Genomic DNA, 23,159 nt, shown 5'->3' with positions numbered 1-23,159 from the left:
TTTTTAAACTTTCAGTACTGTGTCTGGCTGAATCTTGGGTCCGCCTTTTTCTTATTCATAGCAGTCAATGCATATGAGCGAGGTTTTTCCACTGTGATATAAGTGTTGATATGTTACATTTTTCACGTGTAATTGTATTTTGGTATTCTGGTTATGGCCTCAATGGAAAAAAGGGTCTGTTCAATCATTTCTCATCTAATCACCAGTAGGAACTCTTTGTAAGTAACGATGTGCGACTCCAGTCATGTTAATAACAAATTCTGCACTGTGCTGGTTGGTGAGGTGCCATGTTGCTAGTAGCGCCATGCAATGCCAACAAGAATACTCCTTGCTGTCAATTTGATGACTTATTTCTGCTTCCTCTTTCTGAGTCCTCCTGATCCTCCACAGAACAGCAGCTCATCCACACAGAGACACTGAGTGTTTCTCTGTAGGCTGGGTACACTTTTGCTTCCAAGAGCTCTTTAGGAACAATCATCTCACTCTAAGATTGTGTGATCCTGGATTAAATCTAATAAAGCATGTGTCAAAACTGTCTTTTCTCTACATTCATTGAAATACGGGATGTCAGTGCAACGAAGATATGTTGGAAAACACATATCCAAAAATCAGAATGGCTATCAGGTTTGTCAGTGCAAACAATAATGCAAATGTCTATTGAGTCTTAATGGTGCTTTTTTTTATGCTATTCTGAATGAAATTGTCAGTTATGAAGGCGGCGCCTATAAATATGTCAAATTTTCTTAGTTGTAAAACAACTGTTTTTGTTTTATAGACGTGCCGCGAGATTACTTCAATGAAACATTTTATTTGTATTTGTTTTATTTATAATTTCACAGTTTTGGTAGGCATTGCTATCAAATTAGAATGAGAATCAGCTTTATTTGCCAAGACTGTGTACACAAACAAGGAATTTGACGTTAGTTTCAAGTGGTCACAGCATACAGGTATTAAGTATTAATGTATAGACTATAGAGAAAATAAAAGATAAAATGAACTGTATGTACTGCCATGTTTATACTTTGAAAAGAAAAAAAGGTAGGATGTGGTAGTGTAAATATGCTTACTTTGCAGAGTAGCTGACAACTCAAGTTGTATTGTATTGTTTTCAACAGAGAGAAAATCAGGGGAAACAAACTGTCTCTGTGGCGGCTATTTAAAAAAAAAAAAAAAAGCACTCTGTGCCCTAAGGTAAAAGTCTAAACATCTTGTGTCCAGCATGGGTGGGGTTTGCTGAGATGTTAGCTGACCCTTTTCTGACCCTAGATGGTAAGAAGGTCAGCCCCAATGAGCCTCTCTGCAGACCTAATTGTTTGTTGTAGTTTGAACTTGTCCTGTTTTGTGGATGAGCCAAAGCTGTTGAAGGTGGTTCTTGTGAAGGGAGTGGTGTGACTCTGTCAATAGAGGCAAATGGACCTGGTGTGTCCGCTGCATTCTGTCTACCACGTTGAGACAGTGAAATAATTTCTTCATCAGTAGTATGGTGCTGGATCCTGTTACTGGTACTACTTTGGTTCGTACATGCACTGACCAAGGTGTTTATAGCGTGTTCATCGTTTAGAATCACAGCAACCAGATTCCTTGCTGACTCACTCATGCCTGTTAATACCGAGTTATACGAGGCCGTCTGCAAGTAAATTTCAAGATGGCATGTCTATTATGTTAGATTAGGTCTCATTCCATATATTCAAGGTTCATTCCATATATTCAGACTTTCATTGCATATATTCGAATTTTTATACATTATATAAATGTATATTGTTTTCTGGAATAAGTGAGATGTACCTCTACAGGTACAATGCACACCTTCTCTGACAAATATTGATAAAACATTTAAATGGACTGAATTATGAATGGTAAACTTATGCTTTGATTTATTCCTATCATTTATTTCTTTATAATACTGCACTTTTTAACAACTCCCATCCCATGCCGCCTTTCCATTGTCAGGAAAGATGGTACTTATGGATGTAGTGTATTAGAAAAATAAAAATAAGGATCAACATACAGACATTTTGAAAAGTGTAACAACAAAGGATATGCCGAGGTTACACAACTACATACGAAAAATGTATAAAATTATTTTAAAACTGAAGTCTTAGACACTAGATCGAACTAATTAAAAGAGCATTAGAAGATATATGTTTTAACAAAAGACAAGAAAAAATATATAAAACTAAATTTTTTATCTCAAACCTAAACATTAGACATAATTTAAAAGTGTTTCCCTCGGCTCCTCAAGCCTTTAGGCTAACACATTGCTTAAAGTTTGACTAATTTCATGTTCCACTTCTATTTGGAAGCAAATGTTAAAATAATGACAAAATACCTGATGATCACCAGCCTGCAAGTGTTTGAGTTGCACAGAATAGGTGGACAAGAAAGTGAAGTACTTAACAGATAAATGCTAAACCACTCTGCTACACTTTTGAAAATGACTGAAATTCTTTATTCTGTTTCAGTCTGATCTGCTTAATATGATTATTAAGATATCTGAAACTAACGTACCATTTTTGTGAATGTTGAGACATACCTCTGACCTAAAAAACTGTTGATGTCCAAGTCTGGCTTTTTATAGAAGCATGCTTCTCAAATGGACTAATTCAGCCGGGTAATGCACCCTGGTTTACTGTGAAAGCAACACGTCATCAGTGGTTTGCATATAGTTTTTTGTTTTATTTTCATTCATTTAAACTATAACTTGGAGAAACATGGTTTAAGAGTTTTATGTTGATATTCTGTTTTGATTTCTTTAATGACCTAAAATTGAAGTAGTTCCTCATGATAAACAACAAGCATAAATGGTGTCTAAATCCTAAAAAGAGTAAGCTATCTTTGACTGAAAAGAGGGTAAATGGCGAGGTAAAATAAGTTTGGTATTTGGTGGTATGGTGACAGATCTCACCTCAGAGAGGACATATGAAACAGTACATGAAGATAAAATGAAGGTTTTAGGGAGCTGAAATGAGCTGTGAGAGGGAGATGTGTACAGTCTGCTGTGTGTGTCACAGGAGTCTGCTCTCCATCTGTCTAGGTGTTAGGTCTCAGTGTCTTCTACACACAGATGCAGGTCAGGTTCCAGGAAGAAGAAAAAACAATCTTTTGGCCATCTTAACGGTTCCACAATTTAATGATGCAATTCCATTTTGACCCAGGTCATTTCTCATTCTCTGGTGTCAGCCTAAAGATGGACCTGTTTTTTACAGTTCTTGATACTAATAGAGGGTTTATATTAGAAATGTGTTGAGTTTTGTTTTTACATTTTGGGATCATTCTCTTCATTAGCCATATAACTGTTCTCCTCCAAGCAAAATTACATATTTCAATGGCAATACATGTGAGTCCACTGGGCTGAGGATAATTTTCTGTATTCCGATATTAAAAAAGATTGTATGTGTGTATTGTTTGATAATTATGACTTATTATGACTTTTTTTCTCTCTCAGTTTGGTTTATTTTCAACCTGATTTGTCATTATTACCACCACAAGCATTGGGACATTAAAACTAGAGAATGAACGAATTGAAAATATGTTAATAAATAAAACCATTGGTAAGGAATCAAAATGGCTGGGTTTACATGAGCAGTAATCAACTGCATAAACATTAAAACTTTGAGTTTTCTGTTTTCATACAAACACAATTACAAATTATGCACATTGTCTTTATAAGAAATCATAAATTAATGCATATGGGTTTTAGAAAGTTTTCTATGTTTTTTTTTTTTTTTGTCTTGATACATGAGACTCCATTTTCTACAATCACAGTCAAAAGTAAGTATATCTACAGTGAGTTATAAAAATTAAGTTATTAGGAGTTTTGAAAGATCTGGTCCCTACAGTTACACGGGCATGTGTTTCTGTGTGTAATAATTGCTTGTCTTTATTCTCAGATATAAAAAGATTGCAAGAACCAAAAAAGTAAATGTTTGTGTAATAAAACAAGTGGAACAACACATGTCCCCCAAAATCTCTGTTTACATTTTTCACAAGCATGTTTGTAGCTATCAACACATTATTAGATTCTACTGCCCACCTTGAACTTGACATAATATGTGGGTGATCTGTCTAGGCTTACCCATTAGCAACACAGCTAATTGTTACCTGATCTTAATGTCTTGAGTAATGACATATTTTTCTTTAACAACAGTACGGATAATTATACTGGGAATTTAGTGGATTGAGATTCTATAGATATGTTTATTGTCAGTGAAATAATTCATCATCCTATCATCTTCTACCAATTAAAGGCTAACTTCATAAGCAGTCACTTTAATAGAGGTTTGATAAGATTTGGGTTAACTAACCAGAGATCCCTGCTGTGCCTTTACGACTCCATGGCTCTTGTTCACATTTTATCTGAAATTGGAGTTTCTAATAAAGTAATTTAGACATACTAAAAAGTGATTGTTTTATCGACTTATTTGTTTTAGTTGATTTTTTTTTTCTTATCACATCAAAATGTAAAGCTTCATGTTGAAAATGAACCTAAAATGCTCTATCTAGTGATCTTAAAGCCAAGTGTCACGTGAGGCCAGGAAGAAGGGGACTGAAGTAAGGCATACTTGGTGCAGTGCTTCTGAGACTTTTTTCTTGGCAGTACTTTTGGAAAATAAATATGGGTCAACTTTTATTTCAGTCATGTAAAAGACTAGAAAATCAAAAATGAATCGTTATTATATACTGTCCACTGATCTACATCTTTAACACTGGTAAAACCCAGCTTGTTCTCTTGCCATTGCTGTGTGACGGTGAAGTTTTGGGATAAGCTTTACACCACTGTGCATTCAATTTATTTAAGTTAATAGCCATGTATCATGGGGGTATCATAAGGATATGGGGTATGCTAGATATTACAGAGACATTCCAGAGATTTGAAAACAGCAAGGAAAGAAAGAGGAAGAGTTATGCAAACCAAATAATATGTCAGTAATTTTCTACCGTTTATTCCATAGTGGGTCGCGGGGGAGCTGGTGCCTATCTCCAGCAGTCTATGGGCAAGAGGCAGGGTACACCCTGGACAGGTCGCCAGTCCATCGCAGAGCAATACACAAACAACCATGCACACACTCATTCATACACCTAAGGGCAATTTAGAGTGACCAATTAACCTAACAGGCATGTCTTTGGACTGTGGGAGGAAGCTGGAGTACCTGGTGAGAACCCACGCATGCACGGGGAGAACATGCAAACTCCATGCAGAAAGACCCCCGGCTGGGAATCAAACCCAGGACCTTCTTGCTGCAAGGCAACAGTGCTACCAAATGCGCCACCGTGTACCCCCAAATAATAAAAAAATAAAATAAAATCCAAAAAATAAAACGAGAATCATTTGAAGGAATATTTGAAGTCAAGTCATTCAAGCATTTTTAATGAAATCCTGGACAGAAAATGGTATAACAAATTGATAAAGAATACATACTATATGTGTCTATGTTTGTTTTCTCCAATGTGCCTCTGCTGCTGCTTGTTAAATATCAGTAATAATAAACTAGAGATAGTGGTTTTAAAGAGGATAATGGTATTTTAATCTTGTCACTGTTCTCAAGATCTCTGCTCTATTTTGATATGGTATGTCGTAGGCAAACATACACGATATCCATGTGTGCATTTGACTTTCTGTCATATTCAGTCCATGTTTTCTGGAAAGCACACACACACACACACACACACACATACTACTACTACTACTACACTGTCAGGAAATGGCTGTAAACGAACACACATTCTCTCACACAGAGGGACCTTTTAACTCCCAGTTTTACCAAGCTTGTTTAGTATGTGTTGTGTGGTGTTCAGCTGAGCTCATTTATACGGTAAACACAGCCTGCACTCCTGACACGTGAACTAAGTCTTGATTCGGGCAGTTCGCTCAGCAATGTTAACATCCAGAGGTTAAACGAGGTTGTTTTGAGCAGTGTGCTTTCTTCACACTGTGGAAGAGGATCAGGGGGAAATCCATCGACAGGGTACTGTGTTAATCTAGTCTTATATGATAAAACCTCTTCACATCAGTAGAGAGGAACATAAATTTGTACACTTTTTTAGATTTCTCAAAGGCAACTACAAGAGTAATCATTACTTTAATAAAGCAACCATTTCATTACAGATGATAGAAATGTATCACCTGCCCGCAGTAAATGTAGTCCTAAACCTCAATGACACCCTGTGGCAGCAGTATTATTAAAATGTAGTGTATAATCAGCATTTATTTTATATTGGAACTTGTTTTGCTGTACAACCAGCATAGAAAATGTGGTTGATAATTTAAAGTCACAATTAAAAGCATTGCCCATAGTTCATAGTGAGCCAGGTGGAAATCATCTTTCTGGTAGGACACCCACTGGTGTTCTCTTGACGAAACCATGCTACATAATAGTGCAAATTACTGTAAAAACATGCAACACAAAGAAACAAAAACGAAACAAAACCTATAGTCTATAGTCTAGTGTTATAGTCTATAGACTATAACAATAGAAAGAATACTTCATTCATAGGTACTTTTATTAAGTGGGTATTTTTATGCTCTGAGCGTTTTGGCACTAAAAGTACAAACACAAATCTTGTTATTTTTTGGGGTAAGATAGTTCACGGATTTTACTAGCAGGCTGTGCAATGTTTACAACAGACATGACAGATGCCTGGTCTTATTCATGCTTCTTAGCTTTAACAACATAGAGCGAGACAAACCTCTGCAGAGTCAGCTGAGTGATCAAAGCGGCAACATCCCAGGGTTTCAGTTCAGATTCCTAATTCCATAAGGTCAACATTCAGGCCAGAATTTCACATGTAAGTTCCCAAAGACTGCAAAATGACAGCACCCACTCTGACACTTTCATACCAGCAAAGAATTTGAACACTTAGTTCAAAATATTGAAGTATGCTTGCTTTTTTGGCAAGATGTCATATATCAGAGAAGCATGTCAACTCATCAGCCTAACATCTGTGAAATCCATCTGGAGTGAAAATTCTGTCTCAGTCCCACTTTGGTTAGTTTGTAACATTAACATAAATCTCAGTCCAAACTTTCTTACTCACAGATGCTTTTTTCAGCCATTATTTAATCGCGAGCTAAAAAAACTAACTAGATTTAAAATCTTGAGGGAGTTCTCTGGCCGAGACAGATGGTAGCTCAGGACATTAGCATTACTGTTTACCCCACAGATAAATCACACAACCAATATAATATAACTTCAAACACAGTAAACTAAAAATCCAAACATTTACAAACAGATTTCTGTATAATTAAAATCTATAAAATGTGTGGTGAGCACTGTAACTTTCAGATGGTTCTGGAGTTAATTCCAAGTATAGAGGGCAGCACATTTAAATAATATTTTCCCCACAGTACTGGAAACCACCACAGTGTCTTCCTGTTTCTTGTCAAAATAAGAGTCATGATTCTTGTTAGTTTTCTTCAAATCCGATTTTAGTTTATTTCATAGTTCTTTTTATGAATGTTTATTACTTTAAATGCTAAGCACAGTTGTCAGATATATATTTTCTCTCTGTGGTGTTTAGTTTGTATTTAGCATTACTTTATGGTACCTCAAAAAAGAAAAAACAAATTAGATTTGTTGTCCATCCATTTGTTATCCATCCGTTGTCCATCCATTTGTTATCCATCCACCCATCCATCCACAGGCTGATGTCTATCTCCAATGGTCAATGGGTGAGAAGCGTGTGACACCCTGGACAGCTCGGCAGTCCATCACTGCGTTGTCTAGATTCTGTATATGAGCCTGATTTCTTTCTGTTCATTTTTAGAACGATATTTTGCCTGTTGTTTTGCATTTCAATGTCTTGGTTGTTTTTTTTTTTTGTTTTTTTTTTCTGTTTTATGGTTAGTCAGTACACTGCTGCATGAGTCAGCCTCTAAGAGGGTTGCCAGCTTTAATTTGTTTTTATTGGTTTTACATCTCTTTGGACATAAAAAGCCACCGTAGCCGGTAGCAAAGGTGTGTGTTGTAAGGTAATCATACCTGATAAGCTGTGTGTTGCTTAGCAACGCTACTGGCTTGTTCTGGGACAAGACACGTAGAGAACGTCGGCGTTCAGCACGCATTCTCCGACGGGGTTCCAACATTATAAATGGAACGTCTCAAAGTCTATGTTGAATGAACTGCTCTTCACTCTCACAATAATATTGCAGCTGTAATAACGGCACAAATATGCAGAACAGAGGTGCTGCACGCAGCACATCTACAGCTGTTTTCTTAAATTTCTGGGTTTGTGCTCTGTCCTGCCCCCGTCATTTCTGTCCAAAGGGAACAATGATTGTCACCCGCGTGGTTTTGTTTACAAGTAATAGTTCACTTGCAAAAAGTACAATGTGAAAACAAACCGCACCAAATGAAAAAAATAAAGTTCGCTTTTGGTCCGGACCAAACAAGTGAACCAAAGGACTTTCCTGGTGTGAATACACCCTGAGTTTGACTGTTTAATGGAAAACACATATTTTAATCTGGAATCTTCTAGTTAGAAATGTGTTTCTCAGAAAATTTGTGAATCTGCTTAATAGCAGGCACCAGGGTGTTTTATTTTAACTTGCAGTGACTGCATTTGTGGCTGCGATTAGAGGCTCAATTGACTTTTATGTTTTTGTTGATATTTGCATCATAATGGAATAATTAAATTCTTAAATTTTTTATGTGTGAATTAACTCTCTGAAAAAAATACATTTGATTGTGACAATATTGATGATGTTAAAGGCTGTTATCAGTAACTACTCAATAGCCGTCCTCCTGAGTATGGGCAGAGAAAATTTGTTTAGCACAAAACAACTTAAATACTGTTTATTCCATGGTGTCTGGCTTTTGTTTTCTGGTGGTAAATAGGCTATGTGGCGAAGCTAATGCGAACAGAATTGTTCTCAGAATTGTTGTCTGAGTGTGAAGAAGAAGCTCAACAGATTTACCTTCACTAGTGAAGCATTACGGCTTCCGCTATAATGTTCCGCTGGATTTTATATATATGTATATATATATAGCGTAAATTTCGGACTTTAAGCCGCTACTTTTTTCCCACCCTTTGAACACTGCGGCCTATACAACGGTGCGGCTAATGCATGTTTCTTTTCATGCCGCCCAAACATTTTGCCTGGTAACAGTAGACCAATAAAATTGAGTAGTTCACAGAAGTCCAATGAAATGGTGCGATAAATCAAGAGCGCTTTCACAATTCAATTACTGGTATTGTAAATCAGTCATTTATATTCACCCACATCAACATGGAAAATCACCAACGGGTTTCAAAAGACTGGACTGCTGCGTGATTAAGGGGACCGGGTGCGCTCAAGTGAGAGCGACAACGAAGAGGCTGAAGTGAGTGACGAGATCCTGAGGCTGTTCAATTCGGACACTGAAGAACAGGATTTTAATGGTTGCAGTGCGCAGGAAGAAGATGAAGAAGGCGATCAATGACTTTTGACCTGGTAGGCTGCAGTGTATATCAGTCATTAGGAGATATTGGAATGTTGTTCGTGCACTGTTCTGTAAAAAAACATAAGCAATGTAATTTGTGTGTTACTTATAACGTACGTATATTTAAAGGTAGCCGTGTTACAGGCACTGTTTGAAAAAAAGCATTTGCAGTATGCATATGTTTATATTACCATACGGATTAAATTAAATGTTAAAAAATCCTCACGTGTAATATCTTTCTGTGTGAATATCACATATTACAAAGTGGGACACCTGCTGATGAAACCATCAAAGTCCTCTTAAAATCCGGTGCAGCCTGTACAAGTACAAAATTGGTTTTCTTTCTAAAATTAGAGCATGCGGCTTTTAATCAGGTGCGCTCTGTAGTCCGGAATTTACTGTGTATATATACCTTCTGTGTAGAATTAACTGAGATAAGAACATAAATAAAAAAGCACGTACAACACTGTAAGGATTATGATTATTGATTAATTAATATTCCTCAAGAATTATAATTTAAAATCATAATTTGAAAAAAATTAATTTCTTAACCAAAAATCATTACTTACGGATAGAAATCAGAGATGTCCTCTGGTGTTGTAATTATGGGCTCAAAGCTCTTTAAATAATTACAAATTATTAACCAAACCACAAACTGTCACTGTTTATTCAACCACTTCACCGAAGGTGGTGGAACTCCGACCTTGTTTTGACAGATAAATCACTCTTGCACGAAATAAACACAAACGCTTCTCTTAATTATATATATGAAGTTTTACTGAAGCCAAATAATCCTGATATACCATTATTCTGGTCTAAAACCATCAACTAACTAACAAGCACTATTCTACACAAAGGGAATAACAATGACTACCTAACAATAATAACTAAAGGAAAATATATGCGCATTTTTTGTCTATGAAGATCAAACCAGTAGTTTTATGGACAAAATGTGTAATTTGGGTTAAATGGAAAGGGAAGTCCTCCTGGTGCTGATGTCTCGATTGCAGCGATCAGTTGATAAATCGGTGGGCCCACGCCCCTTTAGCCACAACCAGCTTATCGCTCCAGATCTTGACAAAGGGTCATAAAACTCTGAGGCGGGAACTCAGTGGAAAATCTCCAGCAATAAAACTGGAACAAAGAGTGGTCGGGCGAGGCCCAGACCGCAGTTGCTTTGAATGAAAAACTTTTAAATGTCCAACTTCTAACTCCTGGCTGATTTGAGATCAGCCGGACAAAACATTAACCACGCACAATTCAGCAGCGCTTGCGCACCAAATCAAAACACAGCTCTGCATAACATAATTCAATCGGTATTGCATGCAACAAGTTAATACCTGAGATTAACTACTGGTGATCCTACATCATCTTAACTGCCTCATCCTGCCCAGACTTCTAAATGCACCTTTTCTGGTTTAATATGAAAAGAACGAGATTACTTTGAAGTTGATTTCTGCTCTCCACCGGTTGAGGATCAGGTCTGAAAATAAATGGTGGTGTGGTGATCATGCGTCCATGATCAAATTAAAGAAAAAAACGGTAATTTCTCATCCAGGAGAGGAAAAGATGAACCGTTAGTTGACTGCATTACACAAGGAGGAAAACTCATTTCCTTGGACACAGAACCTCTGTGGGTTTCCACCTGCGCCGGGTGTCACTGTGGACTTTGATTGGTAAATAAATCTCCTGATCTTCTCGTATCAGACAGATTTCCAGCTTTCAAGGTCTTCTGGGAATGGCCTTGTGGAGCAAAAGTTCACCTGCGAGCTTTTGTCTCTTCAGATATGCGCCTCCGTTGCGCTATCCTGTGAGACAGGCAGGAAATGGCAACAAAACTCTGGATCTCAGCCGGTTTATGCTTCCAGTGACGTCAGAGCTGCAACGTCTGTTGAGCTGCGCATGTCAAAATGTGCGACCAAAATGGGTGACCCCAACAACACCAGCGAGACTTAAGCATCCCAAAAAAGGCACCAGTTGAAAAAATATAACCACAAGAATTAAAGTTTTTTTTTTTTCTTCCCTCAGGAAAACATACCTGCAGTAGAAAAAACTTGGACTCCTCACACAAATATTTTGGCACTTTATGGCTTTACCCAAATCCATGTATGTTTAAGGTTTATGGTTAAGGATAGAATAAAATATCACAAATAACATACAACTGATATAAATGTAAAAAAAAAAGAAAACATAGTAGCTACTATCTACAACAGAAATGATTTCGAAAATGTTCAGTATGCGGGTTTAACCAAAATACACAAAAATGTGGAAAGACAAACTAAAGCTAATTCTAATAAGGGAATAAAAAACAAATTTGCAGCAGGGAATGATCATTTGCTTCAGTGTATATCTTGTCTTTAATTAGGTTTCCTTTACTCATATCTCCAATTAGATGTCATCATTACATATTGCTCTTGGGTAGCTTTTACATTTCCATCAATACTTATGTTCCCATGAATTATGACCCACTTTCCTATATAGACATATACAGCACTTGATTTTATACCCCAGAATGTTTTGTGGATGTTTGTAGCTAACATCAGCTTCTTTATTCTTCAGGGCAACATAAAAGCTGTTTTCCAAATGTCTCCTCCAGTTAATTAGGATAAATAAAATGTTGCTATTTATTTATTTTATTTTATTTATGAATCAAAGTCATTTAACAAAAGTGGCAATTTCATTTTCAGTGAAGGCTAAATGAAACCAACAATTTTTCTGTTTATTTATTTTTTTCTTATTTGTTTCTAGAAGTGTAAAAGTATAAAAGTCCACATATAAGGAGTACACACAAAGTACATCTGTGTCTTTATCATTTGTTTAAAGAAAACGTTTTGCTGTGGTTGGATACATGGCTATGCAAAAGTGTTTCTGATTCTGACTTGAGTCACACTGAAGGCTCAAACATAAAATACATTAGACTTGACTTAAACTTGTGCCCTAAAGACTTGAAACTTGACTTGGATTCCTGGTCCAATAGTCTTTGTAACAGTTTTTATCTCACGCTTGATTATTGGCCAGTGACGTTGGTGGATTATGGGCTGTTCATCGCTCATAAAAATCTATTAATGTCAGTGGTAACTTCACAGTAATTATTACGTGAATGTCTGTGCAACTGAAAGCTGTATTTAACACTTTGTATCAAACAAAATAGACTTAACTTACCTCCGACATTCTCTTGAAGTTAACCTAGCTGCAACATTACAAGGATACGTCTGAAAATATGAATAATAAAATAACTTCTATGTATTCAACACGCTCATTTATTTAATTACAACACTTTGCCTATTTTGGGCTGCACGGTGGCGCAGTTGGTAGCACTGTTCCTTATAACAAGAAGGTCCTGGGCTCGACTCCTGGCCAGGGGAGTTCCTGCACGGAGTTTGCATGTTCTCCCTGTGCATGTGTGGGTTCTCCCACAGTCCAAAAACATGATTGTTAGGTCAATTGCTTTCTCTTAATTGACCTTAGGTGTGAATGAGTGTGTGCTTGGTTGTTTGTCCTCTATGTCTCTGTGTTGTCCTGCGATGGACTGGCGACCTGTCCAGGGTGTACCCCGCCTCCCGACCATAGACTGATGGAGATAGGCACCAGCTTTCCCTGCAACCCACTATGGAAGAAGCAGTAGAAAAATGACTGCATCTTTTTGTTATTATTTTTATTGTATTTATACCTTAACCTTCATCACTGCTCAATGTTTTTTCGTGATTTCATCAAGTGTACCTTAACCTAATTCTTATTAACAATTCAGTATGTATTTTTCTCCTTAGGTTAGTAAGTTTAACATACAAGGACTCTGTCCTGCATTGTATGGCACAGCAGAGGATTTTCTGCTGCTGGGAGGATCTCCTAAATGCCACATGGAATCATTCACAAAATATCCTGAACATTGTAGAGCTAAATTGGGGCCATAAAGTTTGTTCAAAGGAAAAAAAATTTAACTTCAGATTCTAGTTTTTTTTTTTTTAACTTGCAGATTTTTTTTTCGGCTTCAAACTTCTGGCCCTGTTTTGATGTGGGGGGCGGAGCCTCAGATCATGGGGGTGCGGTATCATGACTGACAGCTCAACACAGCGGCTGAACAACATATTCCCATGTTGGGACTGTCGGAGTTTGTCACCTAGAACTCCTGCATGTTGATTTGTTTTGGAAAAGCTATCCTATACTTTATAGTAAAAATAAAAACACAAAGACTGTGCAGTTAAGTTTATTTGCCTGGCGCCAGGGAGAAGTGGACCGATCCAGCTGCATCACCATGAACACTTCTGCTTTCCTCCCCAGCTTCAGCAGTTTTTATTCAAAAGCAAGGCATGTACATGCAAAGAAAAAACATACACTTTATCAGAGGTCAGTTGAACTGTCTGATATATCTTCACTGTGGCCGGGCGAATTTTATCTAAGTCAAACACACACAGAAGGCCTGTTCAGCAGGCCACTAAGTTACACAATACATTTTATTTCACACATTATTAAACATAACTTGAGCATAGCAATTCAGACCCTATTAAGTATTTTAAATGTTTCCAACATTACCCCCTTTTGAAGTCTCAATAAGACTTCACCCTAAAATTCCCGCAGATTATATTTTAAGCAACTTTAAATCTTCAGCATGCCTTCCTGCTCCTCATCATCACCGTCTACCTCTAGCAGTGGCATCATGGTGGGATGCTGAGAAGCCTTCCCTTCAATAGTGGAGGTGATAAATCTTACCACCAGAAAACGGATACATGGCATACAGCAACACCCACACGTCACCATAATAGCTACAAACACAGCAATATAAATCAACAAAGACATTATCAAACCCTTCCAGTGTTCAAACATGCCCGTCATCCACTCCTCAAGGGGATTATCAATTCCAGAATGTTCATGCATGGTTGCGGAGAGGGTCTTAAGTCCCTCTAAAGCCTTTGACACTGAACCATCCGGTGCAGTGTTGTTGGGAATAAAAGTGCAACACATATCTCCAAACATAGCGCAGATGCCCCCTTTTTCTGCTAACAACATATCTAATGCCATTCGGTTTTGCACAGCCATGAGGGTTGGTGCCAATTGTTCAGACAGGCCTTCTACTGCATCCCTTGTTAGGTTAGCTAGACTTAAAACATTGTAATGGATGTAGTTGATGCGGTCAACATTCTTATTTGGGGTCACCGGGAAAAAGCCTGCAATTATTGGGATATTTTCAAAACCTGCTGAGACTTGATCTGCGATTTTATATTCATTTGGCACTCCCCGAGGTACTCTATGGCATCAATGTAAGTGGGGGAGCCCTGACTCAGGTCAAAGGTTCCTGTGCTCCTTTTCATGACGTGCCTTCTTCTTCTACGTGTTAACGCCCTGGTCTTATCATGAGTGGTCGTGGCAAATGTTATATTAGGTCCTATCAGGATCAGTGGTGCCTGTAGCCACATAATCCTACGGTATTTTGTGGGATATTAGTGAGCAGTCTATGGTCTCCACAATAATAGTGGAGTCCTGACCTTGCCCAACGTCCAATGCCCCCGCCAGAAGCGGTCCTATTACACCAATCTAAGGGGATCTGTCCCACATTGATTTTAGGGTTTTGAGCAGTAAAATTAAAACAAGTGTAAGTGCCATTCCCTTTTTGAGGGGTAAATGGTCCTGTTTTAGTGTTATTGGGGATGGGAGGAAAAATGCTGGCTAGTGTGCTACAGTTAGCTGGTGTGGCCTACTTAGTTAGTTGTATCATACAATTGTAACCCCACGTGTCCTCTGGATATAGAGGGGCGGGATCGGTGGTAAGATGTGGTCGGGCCGAGGCACAGGCCACACACTCAGCTTTGCTTTGTTCTTTTGTTGTTTGTGCTATCCACTGAAGCCAAAGGTTATCTTCAGTATATCCTGTGGCCATTTGGATTACCTCTATAGGTTTCAATGTGGAATAATCAAGTTCCATCACCTGGGGTTTATTTTTTGGCCTAACTGTTGGTGGGACGCTAATTCTGTTGTCCTGGTGCACAGATGGTGTTTGAAAATGTATTTTTATTGGTCCCCATGTGTCTGTTCCTGACTGCCATACTGCAAGAGTAAAATACTCTACAGAGGGTTGAGTGCAGTTAACGTGCATGGAGAGCATAAGGGGGTTACGTCTGTTGCCAATGGTTCTACCTAGCGTGCCGCGCTGGATGCTAATATTCGTCAAATTACCGGGTACTGCCTTTTTATCAGGAGTCCATCCAGAGCCCGTCCAACTAGTCACCCCGCTCCAAGAGCCACATGGTAAGGGCCTGGGCAAGGAGAACCTCCGTTGTTTACAGTACTTAGACCATCTTTCGTCCATGCATAAATAAATGGCATAACCTTCCCACCCGGTTCCGCCATTCCCGCAATTCACTACCAGACAGAGGTCAAAAGAAAAGGTGGTGGTGGCCCCACAAACATACTTGAGCTCTATCCCCTCGTTTTTAGCCATACACCAGTCCGCTTTTCCCTTATTGGTTGCGCGTTTGAACATTTGCTCAGTTTGGCGGCTGTCAGAGCATATCTGGAATGGAAGTTCACAAAACAAACCCAAAATCACTGTAATAATGCAAAAAGATATGACACACAAACATCACATGACCCAACCCTTAGAGGGTTTTGGTCCTACCCTTTGGCTCCCCATGATTATTCCTGGTAATACTTGTGAGTAATATAATCTTTGATACCTGTAAAAAAGAAATTAATAGAGATACAAAAGTTTTAGTTCAGTTTTTTTTTACAAGTGGGAGGGAAAACTCTACCACTTTCAGTGAGAGGGAAACTCAATCACTACTGCCTCTTCTCCTGATGTTCTTTTCTTCTCTTCAGCTCTCCGGTTAGACTGACCTAGAGCTTTGCGTTCTCCCACCTGGGGATTATTCTGCCCCTTCTGTTGTGTGAGAAATTTGATCTTCCTTCCCGGTGTTTTCTCTTAGGTTTTCCTGGACCTCAGCGAGGGATCTCTGTGGAGCGTCTGTTGTCGCACACTGACTCCAGTGGTACCAGGTGTCACCTTTACCCTTGAGTCTCACCACATGTGAGGTTCTTTCTGTGACCTGGAATGGACTGGTCCACCTGGGTTCTGACCACTTCCTTTTGATCACCTTCAGCAGGACCCACTCAGCTTCCGATGTGGTCGTGCCGGCTCTGGTTTCTGGTTCCGCTGGAATCTGTTTGGAGAATGCTGCAACAAGACTGTGGAGAGATCTGTAATAATCACGATGAGACATAGACTGCTCACATTCATTTAGAAAAGGTAGCCTGGTTTGGGGACCTGGAAAAGGTCTCCCTTTCTGCAGTTCATGTGGAGTCAGACCATGCCTCTGATTCACAGAGCTTCTTACAGACATCAAGGCTAATGGCAAGGCTGTGACCCAATTCATTTTGGTCTGTGCACAGATTTTAGCCAATTTGGTCTTGAGTGTTTGGTTCATTCTTTCCACCTTTCCCTGGGACTGTGGATGATACACCGTCCCAAAGGAATGTTTGAGCCCCAAAAACGTTTCCACTTCTCTGAGCTCCTCATTTTTAAACTGGGTGCCATTGTCTGATCTTATCTTGGTGGGAAAACCATGTCTGGGAATCTAATGATTTATCAAACACTTTACCACAGACTTGCTGTCTTCTTTCTTTATGGGCCATGCTTCTGGCCAGCCTGTAAAAGCATCCACACACACCAACAGATATCTGAACCCATTCACTCTTTCAGACATATCTGTATAGTCAATGATGGTTTCTTTCCTTGCAATAGGATCGACTGGGAATTTCCCTGGCGCTGGCTTCAAGGTAGGTTTGGCATTGAACTGTTTGCAAATTTCACATGGGTTTATCCAATGCACTGCCATTGGTTTTAAATAAGGATGCCACCAGTGTTCGAGATTTTTTATCATTTGTGTGGTCCTTACATGCCTCATGCCATGGGCTTCTTCCAAGGCTGCTGTAGTGAGTCCTGGTGGCAGGAGTCCGTCTGGACTCCTCCAAAGTCCATTTTGGTCCTCACTGCCTCCTCTCGCCTTCCAAACTGACTTTTCTTCTGGTGAGGCCCCTTTTTGTAGTTTCACTACTTCCTCCAGAGTGGGTTCTGGTGTCCACCCTACCTCTGAACACAACAATATGTTTCTAGGTTGGTAACCACCGCACTGCTTTGCCGCCTGGTCGGCCACCTGGTTACTCTGTGCTATTCTAGTGTTACTATTGTCGTGCCCTTTGCATTTAATAACCTCCACCTCCTGTGGTAGTAACAATGTTTCAGCCACCCTTCTCATTTCCTGTTCATGCTTGATGGGTTTCTGTTCTGTATGTGTGGTGTCAGGTTTATCAAACATTGCATATTTTCCTCCCTGCCATATTAACACCATCTGAGACCAGAAAGTCTCATATTTTGTTGCTTTGTCTCTTAAATCTTTCCACTTGCCTTTAAACCATACACTTTCCTTGTATTTCTCCTCTGCCAACTCCTTTTCTTTTTTAGCTTTCTTCATGTGCAGCCAAAACCATCTTCCAACACTCTTTACACTCTTTTCATCTGTTTCATCTCTATCCACTTCCTCTTGTATTTTCTGGTTCATTTTCTTAATCAACTTTTCAGCCTGTTTTTCCTCCTGAGTGTGCTGTACCAACTGTCTTACAACATGCACCTGTTCCTTAAACGTTTTCCAAACCGGTGCCTCTGCACCCCAACCTGAGTCCCTGTCAAATTCTCTGTCCATCTTTCACACACTTGTGGCCAACCGGAACATATGGCATGCTATGTCCCGAGCTTCCGGTCTAATTGAGAATTATTCTAATCAATTCTCAAGACACCACAACTGTTTCAGTCATTCATACAAAACAGCAATCAATCATCTGTCCTTGTTAACACCGCGAGGTTGCCAGACAGATTAACTGCATTCACACAACAGCAATGAGAGTTTTGCTGACCGCAGCGCTCCTCTCCACTCACAATATTTCTTAATCACTCCTCCTGACAACGTCTGTATCACAGATTATATTTTCCGTGAACAGCTCATGTATTTTTATGTGTTTGTGTTTTGTGCAACTTCTATTTTTTCTGGAATGCACTAAATGCTGTCCAGTTATGACTAGTCTTGCTGAATCATCCTATTTTCAGCTCATAGTCTTCTTATGCTGGTCTTGATATAAATGTCATTTATAACTCAGTCATGCTCTTTCTACTACTGGTCTCACAGAATCATTTACTCTGTTCACAGTAGTTTTGTCGCTTCACAGGACTTATGTGCTTTGTGTATTATTACATCTGTAATCTGGTTTTATCGAGACAGAACCTGCATAAAACACAGCATTCACACCCTTGTGTTTTTGCCTGGTCTCAGTGTTTACTTTTTTACAGAATTCGGAGCTTCCCAACCTCCGGGACTCAAAACCCAGCGAAATCACGCTTTTTCGTCAAAAAACGTGGAAAAAACAGCTGCATCACCACGAACACTTCTGCTTTCCTCCCCAGCTTCAGCACTTTTTATTCAAAAGCAAGGCATATACATGCAAAGAAAAAACATACACTTTATCAGATGTCAGTTGAACTGTCTGATATATCTTCACTGTTGCCGGGCAAATTTGATCTAAGTCAAACACACACAGAAGGCCTGTTCAGCAGGCCACTAAGTTACACAATACATTTTATTTCACACATTATTAAACATAACTTGAGCATAGCAATTCAGACCCTATTAAGTATTTTAAATGTTTCCAACAGGACCCAGCCATGGATTTCAACATTAAACTCCGGTACGAACTCTTCTGGAACTTTTAAAAATACAGTGCATTAACCTTCTTCCGGCACAGCCAGGAAACGGGATAACTGCGGACGTTTCTTCAAACTTCGGCCCTTGGACAACATTTCCTCACCATGGTCAGAGGTTGGGTTTTGGCAGATTAACAGTTAGGATGAAATGATCTGAACGTTTTCATTCTATGAAGTTTGGTTTTTGTTTGTGTGAAACTCGGCTATCTGCAGCACAAGTGCCCTGTTTGTGTTCTGTGTTTGTGTGTTTTTAAAGTTAAGTCAAACTTTACCTGAAGGGTGATTTTAAACACAGAAGATTGTTCATAACGCGCCGTCTGCGCTTATGCATTTTAACCCTTATATTTACTGAGGTATTTTAAAGGTATGCGTTGATTCTGGTGCTAAGCTATTAGCTTCTTTTGTTAGCTCAACTGCTAACCGGTAAGAACACGTGCTTGCTACTAAAGAGTATTTAATAGAAAGGTTGTTAGTTTTCAATCCAGTAAATGATAGTCCCTAAACATATTTTACTAGATTTGATAACTAAGTAAACACCATTAAGCCCCATTTCTCCAGAAAGATTTGGCTCGTTTCCAAAATACTCCTTTAATGATATTTCTTCAAATATTATTTCAATAAATAAAGGCAGCTAATTAGACACCGTTGAAAAATGGTCATCCAGAAGGTTGGTTTTATTCAGCAAATCAGTATTTAAAACATTATTTTATTAAAATAATATTTTATCTGATCTTGCATTGTGAAGGGTGTTCTGCTGAACATTGCTTAAGTTAGTTCCAAGACTATCTTAACTTGGTTGTCTTCTTTCTACAAGTTCTCACTTCATTGTTTTTGTACCTCATCCTTGTTCTACTCTATAGGGCCTATCCCCATTGTTCCTTTTCTTTGAACTCCATTGAAAACAGCTGGGTTCATCTGCTGCCATTTCCATGATGCTTATGCCTAATGAGTGTGTTTTTAAATTACACTCTTACATAGTTGATCAGTTGGTGAGTGTGTTTAATCAACTGATTTATAGGTGTGATCATCTGACAAGGGTGTGCTATAGGGTGCATTCACACCAGGAAAGTCTTTGGTCTGCTTGCGGTTTGCTTTCACATTGTACTTTTTGCAAGTGAACTATTACTTAAACAAAGCCACGCGGGTGACAATCATTGCTCCCATTGGACAGAAATGACAGGGGGCGGGACAGAGCACAGACCCAGAAATTTAGGAAAACAAATGTAGACGTGCTGCGTGCAGCACCTCTGTTCTGCATATTTGTGCCGTTATTACAGCTGCAATATTATTGTGAGGGTGAAGAGCAGCTCATTCAACACAGATTTTGCGATGTTCTATTTATAAGTTTGGAATAACGTTAGAGAATGCCTGCTGAACGCCGAAGAAGACGGTGTGCTCTGCGTGCCCGGTCCCACATGCCTGGTGTTGCAACAATCAATTCAAGATTCAAAGATTCAAAGATACTTTATTGATCCCCGAGGGGAAATTAGAATTCCAGTACAACCTATTCAAACATACATCATGACACAAGACAAGAGGGGGGGACGGGTCACCGAGGCTTTGCTGCCCACTCACAGGCGCTGCCCACTCACAGGCGCTGCCCTTGCTAGATGAAAAAAGGCCACATTAGGTAAGTAGAGGGAAAAAATTATATTTCACACTTTATCCTTAGCAGGATACAATTTGAGATTGCAAAAAACCTCAGCACAAAGAAGCAACACGTATCCAAAACAACATCATGCTGGGATCGGTGAAGGTGGTGTAAGTGTTTGTCTTGAGCATGTGTGTGTGTGCAAGTGAGTGTGTGCAAGTAAGTTCATGAAGCACTGTCACAGAGGCTATTGTTGGTACGTTGGAATGTTCATCAACCGGCCATTCTCAGCAGGTCCACAGGTGTCCTCAGGGAACGGAGGGAGCAGAGAGACGTGTTTACATAACTTCCAGGATAAGTCGAAGATAGCCAGCCAAAAAAAAACAATAATTATTCGAGTTAGGCTGACTCTTACTTTTCCGTCAACTTGAGAGTCTCGCTGGTGCTTTTAAAAGGTGAATCCAGACAGCCAAATTCCTGATCTTTCGCCAGATCCGAGCGAACAACTTTCTTCAAGATTTATCCCTGAGTCCAGGAACCGCAACCTGCCTGTGATCCTGTGTAAGGATCACATCCAGTCTGCGATTCAGCTCACGTAACATCTCAGTCTGAGTGCTGATTGCCCTGAAGATCCCATCACACATGCCAGGCAGCCTCTCAATTGCCAGAATAGCTGCTGACATTCTCCGAATTTCTCGATATGCCAGGTAACCGCTGACTCCAAAAAGCAGAAATCCTGATATCAAACATCCAATTATATACATATTATCCACTTCCTCGACTGACATTATCGACAAACACACAATCCTCCACTTCTGACAGGAGTCCATTGTGTATCCAGAAAAAAACGTCCCATCTGGACAAAAGGGTTCTCCTCCACCCTGTCTTCTGGTCGAGAAAATTTGATCAATTTCATTGAGAGACTAGCTGACCAAATCCATAACTCAGAATTTGGAAGATATGCAAAAAGAGGCTTCAAAAAAAAGACAAGACACAGAGCTGAAGCAAGGCAGATATGGGTGGGGTGCGGGAGACAGAGAAAAAGCATCCTCCTCCACCGAGAGCAGAAAGAAAAGAAAAACAAAAATCAGCTGGCTATGTATGATTTGAGTATAATGCACACCTTTGCTATCAGCTACGGTAGCTTGTTAAGTCCAAAGAGATGTCCGTTTTCTGCAGTTGGTTCGGATCGGGGCCGGTTTGTATTCAGACCAGAAACGAACTGCACCAGGGTCCGTTTGGAAGCAGACCCAGACCACCTCAAAAAGTGGGTCTCAGTCCAGTTGTTTGGTCCAAGGGGGGAAACAAACTCTGGTCCGTTTAAAGTGGACCAAAAGTGACAAGTGTGAATACACCCTTAAAAAAGGCAAAATAGATATATTCTGATAATTTCTTAATCTAAGTAGATCAATATCTTTGATGTTTGACAAATCACTGTCTGATGCAAATTTTGTGCTTATACAGGTCCTTCTCAAAATATTAGCATATTGTGATAAAGTTAATTATTTTCCATAATGTAATGATGAACATTTAACATTCATATATTTTAGATTCATTGCACACTAACTAAAATATTTCAGGTCTTTTATTGTCTTAATACAGATGATTTTGGCATACAGCTCATGAAAACCCAAAATGCATATCTCACAAAATTAGCATATTTCATCCGACCAATAAAATAAAAGTGTTTTAAATACAAAAAACGTCAACCTTCAAATAATCATGTACAGTTATGCACTCAATACTTGGTCGGGAATCCTTTTGCAGAAATGACTGCTTCAATGCGGCGTGGCATGGAGGCAATCAGCCTGTAGCACTGCTGAGGTCTTATGGAGGCCCAGGATGCTTCGATAGCAGCCTTTAGCTCATCCAGAGTGTTGGGTCTTGAGTCTCTCAACGTTCTCTTCACAATATCCCACAGACTCTCTATGGGGTTCAGGTCAGGAGAGTTGGCAGGCCAATTGAGCACAGTGATACCATGGTCAGTAAACCATTTACCAGTGGTTTTGGCACTGTGAGCAGGTGCCAGCTTTTCAGCAGATGGAAGCATGAAGTGCTCCAAAATCTCCTGATAGCTAGCTGCATTGACCCTGCCCTTGATAAAACACAGTGGACCAACACCAGCAGCTGACACAGCACCCCAGACCATCATTGACTGTGGGTACTTGACACTGGACTTCTGGCATTTTGGCATTTCCTTTTCCCCAGTCGTCCTCCAGACTCTGGCACCTTGATTTCCGAATGACATGCAGAATTTGCTTTCATCCGAAAAAAGTACTTTGGACCACTGAGCAACAGTCCAGTGCTGCTTCTCTGTAGCCCAGGTCTGGGGAATGCGTCACCTGTAGCCCATTTCCTGCACACGCCTGTGCATGGTGGCTCTGGATGTTTCTACTCCAGACTCAGT

This window comes from Girardinichthys multiradiatus, chromosome 18 (genome assembly GCF_021462225.1).
Source record: "Girardinichthys multiradiatus isolate DD_20200921_A chromosome 18, DD_fGirMul_XY1, whole genome shotgun sequence".
In the NCBI taxonomy this organism is placed as follows: domain Eukaryota; kingdom Metazoa; phylum Chordata; class Actinopteri; order Cyprinodontiformes; family Goodeidae; genus Girardinichthys; species Girardinichthys multiradiatus.
This window is presented reverse-complemented; position numbering follows the sequence as displayed.